Raw genomic sequence first — 6,481 nt, 5'->3', positions numbered from 1 at the left:
CCCCTAGAGCATAAAAGGAATATCGCTGCCAAATTGCAGCTTGCTAGGTGTGGTGGTTCTCGAGATAGGGCGATCAGTGTGTGAAATGTGAATGAGTTCTCGTTCTTATAATATAAGATTTACTAGCTGAATTCCGTCGCTTCGCTCCGGAATCCCGCTAGTTCATCCCGAGGCATGGCCAAGCTTGTGGAAAAGGCATGGCCGAACTTGTATTTTTATCAAACTAAAAACATAAACGAAACTCAATATTAGGCGAGCGAGGAAAAGTTTTCTCTCCCTCAGTCTCTGCACTCTGTGTATTTCTTATGGTGATTTTAGCGATCAAAAATTGATCATATCTCAGGATCGGTTTAGATTTTCGCAAAATCCTTTCTTATTGCACACCTAGACCATAAAAGGAATATTCCTACCAAATTTCAGCTTTCTAGGTGTTGTGGTTCAGGGGATAGAGCGATCAGTGTGTGAAATGTGAATGAGTGAATGGATCTCGTTCTTATAATATAAGATTTATTATGGGACTGGTTGCTCCTCTCCCAGGAGAGTATGCAATTAACACTGCGACCTCTGTAGATCTATTGTGACCAGTATTTTTTCCCCTGCCCAAGCTGCTATACCCTGGCCTTGATTTATTTATTACTAGCTGAATTCCGTCGCTTCGCTCCGGAATCCCGCTAGTTCATCCCGAGGCATGGCCAAACTTGTGGAAAAGCTTTCTATTATTTCTTTAATAATAATAATAAACTTTATTTTTCAATAAGACAGAACATAATATTTACAAAGAAAGAGAAGAGGGAGGGGGAAAAATGGATTTAAGACAACATTTTATGTTAAAATAGAAAAAAAAATCCTTTTTTTTTCCACTTTCTTTAACAGAATGAATGTCCTGTCTATTTTTTGTTGAGATGTACCCTTATTCATAGAATACATACAAAAGTATGTACCTATTCCGTGCTAAATGGGGACTACAGATGTATCATTTCCAGTGGTAGATTCGACACACTTCACTTTTCAGCAGAAGAAGAAAGTAAAATATAACCATTTTAAAAAATAAGTGTTGAACTGTTTTAAAAATATAACTGTGGTTTAATCTGCTCGATGGTTATGGATATACTAGTGTAACACGACTTACTAGTGGAAAAACTTCTCACTAGAGTCACTAAAAAGTCACTAGCTATAGAATTTCTTTCTCACTGTTAAGGGGGTCTAGGTGGTGTTTGTAACCCATCTATCATTCAGGAGAAAGTGTCAAAACTTTGCTATCAGTGTTGATATACCATATATATATCAGTGTTGATATACCGTGCGCCTAGATACCATATATATCGTTAACAAAAGGCATCTCCTCTACAACATTTCTATGCAATTTCTTCACTTCTACAGGGTGGTCGGAATTTTTTTTTTTAACTCAAACCATAGATCCAGAAGGTATATGAACAAGTGGCGTAGCGTGGTCTAGAGTCAAGTGTAAGGCGTGTAGGGCACTAATTTCCATCACCATGCACATAAGTTATGCACATGCTTCTTCATAAATATTTAAAGTCAATATTTAAGGGTATTTGAGTAAAGTATGGCCGCCATACAAGCCCTACATGGACGCTACGCCACTGATTGAACATACCTTTGTCCTAAAATGCTTCCTAACCGAGATATTGAGCAAAAAGGGCAAATGTTCTACTTTTTCAAATTTTCTTACCAACTATACCTACTCACCTTTCATTTAGGAGGTTAGAATGAAAATAAAATAGTCGGAGGCCTTGCATCCGATAATGAAACCAAGATATTGGAACAAGTTCTCTTGTAGGAATACCGTTGATCTTTGAGTCAAAGCCTGTGTAGCAGCCCTGCATATTGTACAACTCTGGTGTAGTGAATTTCGAGCATTCTGGCTTGAATACCTAACATTGAAGGTCAAACTTTCTTGACTTGGCGGGGCGGAGCGCTACCGCGCTTCTTAATCTGCATAGCCAAAGCTCCACAGGCACGGATTTATGATAACGGTTAGGAAGCATTTGATCGATATCTCGGTTAGGAAGCATTTGAGGGCACATGTTCATAGAGTAAAAAAGTCTTGTATTGACCTCCTGGATCTATGGTTTGAATATTAAGAAAAAAATTCCGACCACCCTGTATAGTCTTACACCGAGGAGAAAGTACATACGGGGTGGTTTGGTAGCTGTGTTCCCTACAGGGTGAACCATGAGTGAAAAGTTGAAGGAATTCTTATGAAATCAATGCTGTGTAGATCGCTTCGGTTAATGTTCGAGCTGCCAGTCTAGTGAGTCTAGTTAGCTGTTAGATTGGGAGGGTACCGGTTCTGCCTTGTAAGCATCAGGTTCGAGTCCTGCCCCGAGGCGAAATTTATTAACAGATACTTGCCTAAGGTTAATTATTGGAACGTCGTCCTTCTCTCTTCGTTTTCGGGATGATAAGACTTTAGCAGCTATACCTACAGTTAAGTCCTCTTGAAAAAATAATAATAACTTGGACCTAAAACATGACCAATTCTGCAAGAGGGCCACTGAAGTGCTCTCCAAACCTAGATTTTACTTCTGATAATTGATTTTCTGATCATTGTAGAGAGAAAAGCGACCTGCAAATTCAACAAAAGGAAGGAAAACTCTTCTGATGGAAATGATAATGATGATGACAAAGGAATCAAGTGCCCTTGAGAAGCGTATTGTCGAAGAAGAAAAAATTGTTGAACCATTCACAGAGAAAGAAAACCGCACAATGGTAGATATACAGGGTGTTTCTAAAGTTTTGCGACTTCAAGCGTCAAGGCCGGATGTATTTTCCTGGAGACGGAAGAATATTTGCCTTTGAGTTTGACGTTTTTCTTGGGCTTCCAGGGTCTGTCACACGCGGAAATGAACCATTGAAAATTTTTCGACGTTTTTTTTTTTTTTTTTTTTTTTTCTCTCTCATTTCAGAGGAAGATATTTCTGGATTCCTACAGTAAAGGAAGTAAAAAATATTACCTAAATTAGTGAAAGGAAGACACTCTCAAAGTTCATCGCAAGACTTTTGAAACACGCTATCCTATATGGCGTGTTTTTCTATTGTCTTTGCTCCCCCCCCCTCTTCCTGAAAGAGGAAGAGTACAGATAGAGAGCGGAGGAGTGAAAATATTATCATTTTAAAAGTTAAAACTTTCAAGTCCGTTTGAACCTTAAGCAGATTTTCGTCTTCCTACAAAAAAACTCTTTTCTCGAGAAACAGCAAAGTTTTCGGAAGAGACAAAAGATTTTCTCATCCCACGGAGATTTCTGATCTTCTTGAGAAAAAGATATGGAAAGAAAGAGATAGGGATGAGAGAGGGAGGGAGAGAGAGAGTAGAGAGAGGGAGAGAGAGAGAGAAAGTAGAGAGAGAGAGAGGAGAGAAAGTAGAGAGAGGGAGAGAGAGAGAGAAAGTAGAGAGAGAGGGGGAGAGGGAGAGAGAGTTGACATAATTTTTCATAATAATATCTGCAACGACCGCTATATACCTACCATGTTCTTGGGTTCCTGCTATTTTTACTAATGGTTCAGTGAAACCCTTTCTCTTTCTCTGAAAGCTACAGAAATCCCAACTCAGTTTCAATAAGAAAATAACAAAATCGACTTCAATAATACAAGAACGAAATAAATAGAAAAGAATAACGATGAAATCAATTGATAACATTCTCTCGAAGAAGGAAATTAAACGCCGCGTTAGAAAGCATGTAGCGTAGAAAGTTGGAAAGTGGAATATTGAGAAAAAAGAATGGGAACTTATATCCGAAATACCGGATGGTTGTGGTGACACAAAACCGCACCGACACAGCGCCGACATACGGCCGAGTGTTGAACGTGCTACGACGAGAAAGAAACACAAGGCATTTGAACGTATCGGGACACACATCACCACACCGCGCCAACACCGTCGTGGTGCGGTGATTTGTGTCCTTCGATCTAAAGGAATATTTGGAGCACATCATAAAATTGTCACGAATATTTATGTGAAAACAAGGTCAACAACAAGAATCACCATTTATTTTCCTTTAGTTACCATTTTCCTGTGCCATCCTGTATGCACACAAAAGGAAACTACATTGAATACATTGATATGGTGTATTGTACGGCAAGTAATGGAAAAATTACCATTTAGTTTCCTCTAGTTACAATATTTTCCTGTGCCATCCTGTATGCACACAAAAGGAAACTACATTGAATACATTGATATGGTGTATTGTACGGCAAGTAATGGAAAAATCTAAGTAGGGAGCGATTACAAACGAATCAACAATACAAAAGCGCCAAGTCTCACGATGATAAGGAAAGCAATGAAAATGTTGTGCATTATAAAACTGGTGTTACAAAATGTTATCTAGAATCCTATATAAATAAAATTGTAGATTTGTCTGTACATTGCTTAGAATCGTGAAATTTTTAGTTATTCTTACTCCTTATGCATCCACGATTCCAAAAATCACATTAGACAAAATTTCTGTCTGTCTTATCTGTCTGTCTGTCTGTCTGTCTGGTCTGTCTGTCTGTCTGTCTGTCTGTATGTATGTGTGTGGTATGTCTGTCTGTTTACGCTAAATAGACCTTTGGTTGTCCTCTTTTCACCGAGAAACGGCTCGACCGATTTTGATGAAATTTTTTGTGGCGTTGTTAAGAAAAGTACGTCCGGGTGACATAGGCTACATTTTCTTTTTGATAACTTTTCACATTCCATACCTGATTCAAAATGGCCGGCGGTTCAAAAACGTGAAGAGAAAAATGGCCTAATAGACCGGTCTTTGTCCTCTTTTCACGAGAAACGGCTCGACCGATTTTGGATGAAATTTTTTGTGGTTTGATTAAGAAAAGTACTGCCGGGTGACATAGGCTACTTGAAATTTTCACATTCCATCCTGATTCAAATGCGGCGGTTCAAAACGTGAAAACGTGAAGAAAATGGCCTAATAGACCCGTTTTGTCCTTTTTTCACCGAGAAAACGGCTCACACCGATTTTGATGAAATTTTTTGTGGTTGTTAAGAAGAGTGCTCGGCGGTGCACATAGGCTACTTAAAATTATCACATTTCATCCTGCTCCAACAAATGGCGTCAAAAATGGCGGCGTTCAAGAAGTTATGCCTATTATGCTGCTCCTGTGGGACATGTCAGGGAGCGCAGGTATCGGTGACCGTGTGTGTGTGCTGTGTGGTGTGGTGGGTGTGTGTGTGTGAATGGATGTGTGTGGTGTGTGTCCAGTTTGTCGCTTAGCATCAGCGCATACGCTGATTTAATGATGCGATTGTTAGTCTCCGCAGTCTGATTTTAATGCTAAATCCAGGTAAATGCTCGCGCATACGCTGATTAGAATCTCGTCCGTCGATAGTCGCTACGCTCGGCGAACCAGCTATTAATAAATTCTGATGAGAAAAATAAATATAATAAATAATAATGCTTTACAAATATAATTTCACATGATATTTTTATATTAGGTACAAAACTAAGATGTGTATGAAAGGCAGTTTGTTAGATGTGTGTGTAACAAAAATATATATAAACCAAATAGTGATGGATTGTTATTCGTACATTTTATTTGGTGAAAAAAGAGAGCTATATAATTAGTAAGACCAAAATAATACTTGTAAAACTTTCTGGTTGATAACTTAAGTAGATGAAAAAAAGTGACTCTTGACTTTAGTTTACAAATTCAACTGATATTTTACTTTACGCGGTATTTCGGTTACCCCGAATTAATTCTCTCAAATATATTTAATTCAACTTAATTAAAATCATTGTGATAATGGTGTGTAATCGATGTCGCTCGTCGCTGAGATAGCGGCGTGTGGTTAGATAACTCGCACGGTCGCTGTGCTGAGCTCCCCGGCATCGGTGTTCGCTACCGAGTTGCGTATACGTCTCTCGCGCTCTCCCGGAGCTTCGCGGGTGTGCGCATGGGTCGCCTTTGCGCTCCCTTGTTACGGTCGCGCTGCGCGCCCCGGGCTCTCGCTGTGATGGTGGCGCATGGTCGCGCTTGCCTCCCTGTTATCGCTGCGCAGTCTGTCGTCGTGCCGGCTCGCGGGGATCTGTCGCGGTGGTGAGCATGAGTCGCGCTTCGCGCTCCTTGGTCTTCTCCCGAAATTAAATATCGTCCCGATTTTATAGAAACGTAGTTACACAATCGGCTGTGTTTAAGGTAGAATATATTAAATTTGTAAAACAAAAAAGTCAAGAGTTTTCTATTATATAGTTAAAAAGCAACATTCTACTTCCACATATATTGCAGAAAAATGGGAATGTATGTGTGAAGTTAAGTATTAAGTGGGTTTATATGTAGCTGGTAGTTGTGAGTGTGTAATATGAAGTGTAGTGTGTGTGCCGAAATGCTGTAGAATTGTGTGTGTTAGTCATTGTGTTGATATCACTAAGGTGATGTAAGTGTGATGTCGTTAGTTGAAAGTGTAAATAAATAAATAATAAAAAAAAACACTCATATTGGAATTACCAAAACTTTAACCATCCAC

Source organism: Diaphorina citri, unplaced genomic scaffold, assembly GCF_000475195.1.
Source record: "Diaphorina citri unplaced genomic scaffold, Diaci psyllid genome assembly version 1.1 scaffold1509, whole genome shotgun sequence".
Classification (NCBI taxonomy): domain Eukaryota; kingdom Metazoa; phylum Arthropoda; class Insecta; order Hemiptera; family Psyllidae; genus Diaphorina; species Diaphorina citri.
This window is presented reverse-complemented; position numbering follows the sequence as displayed.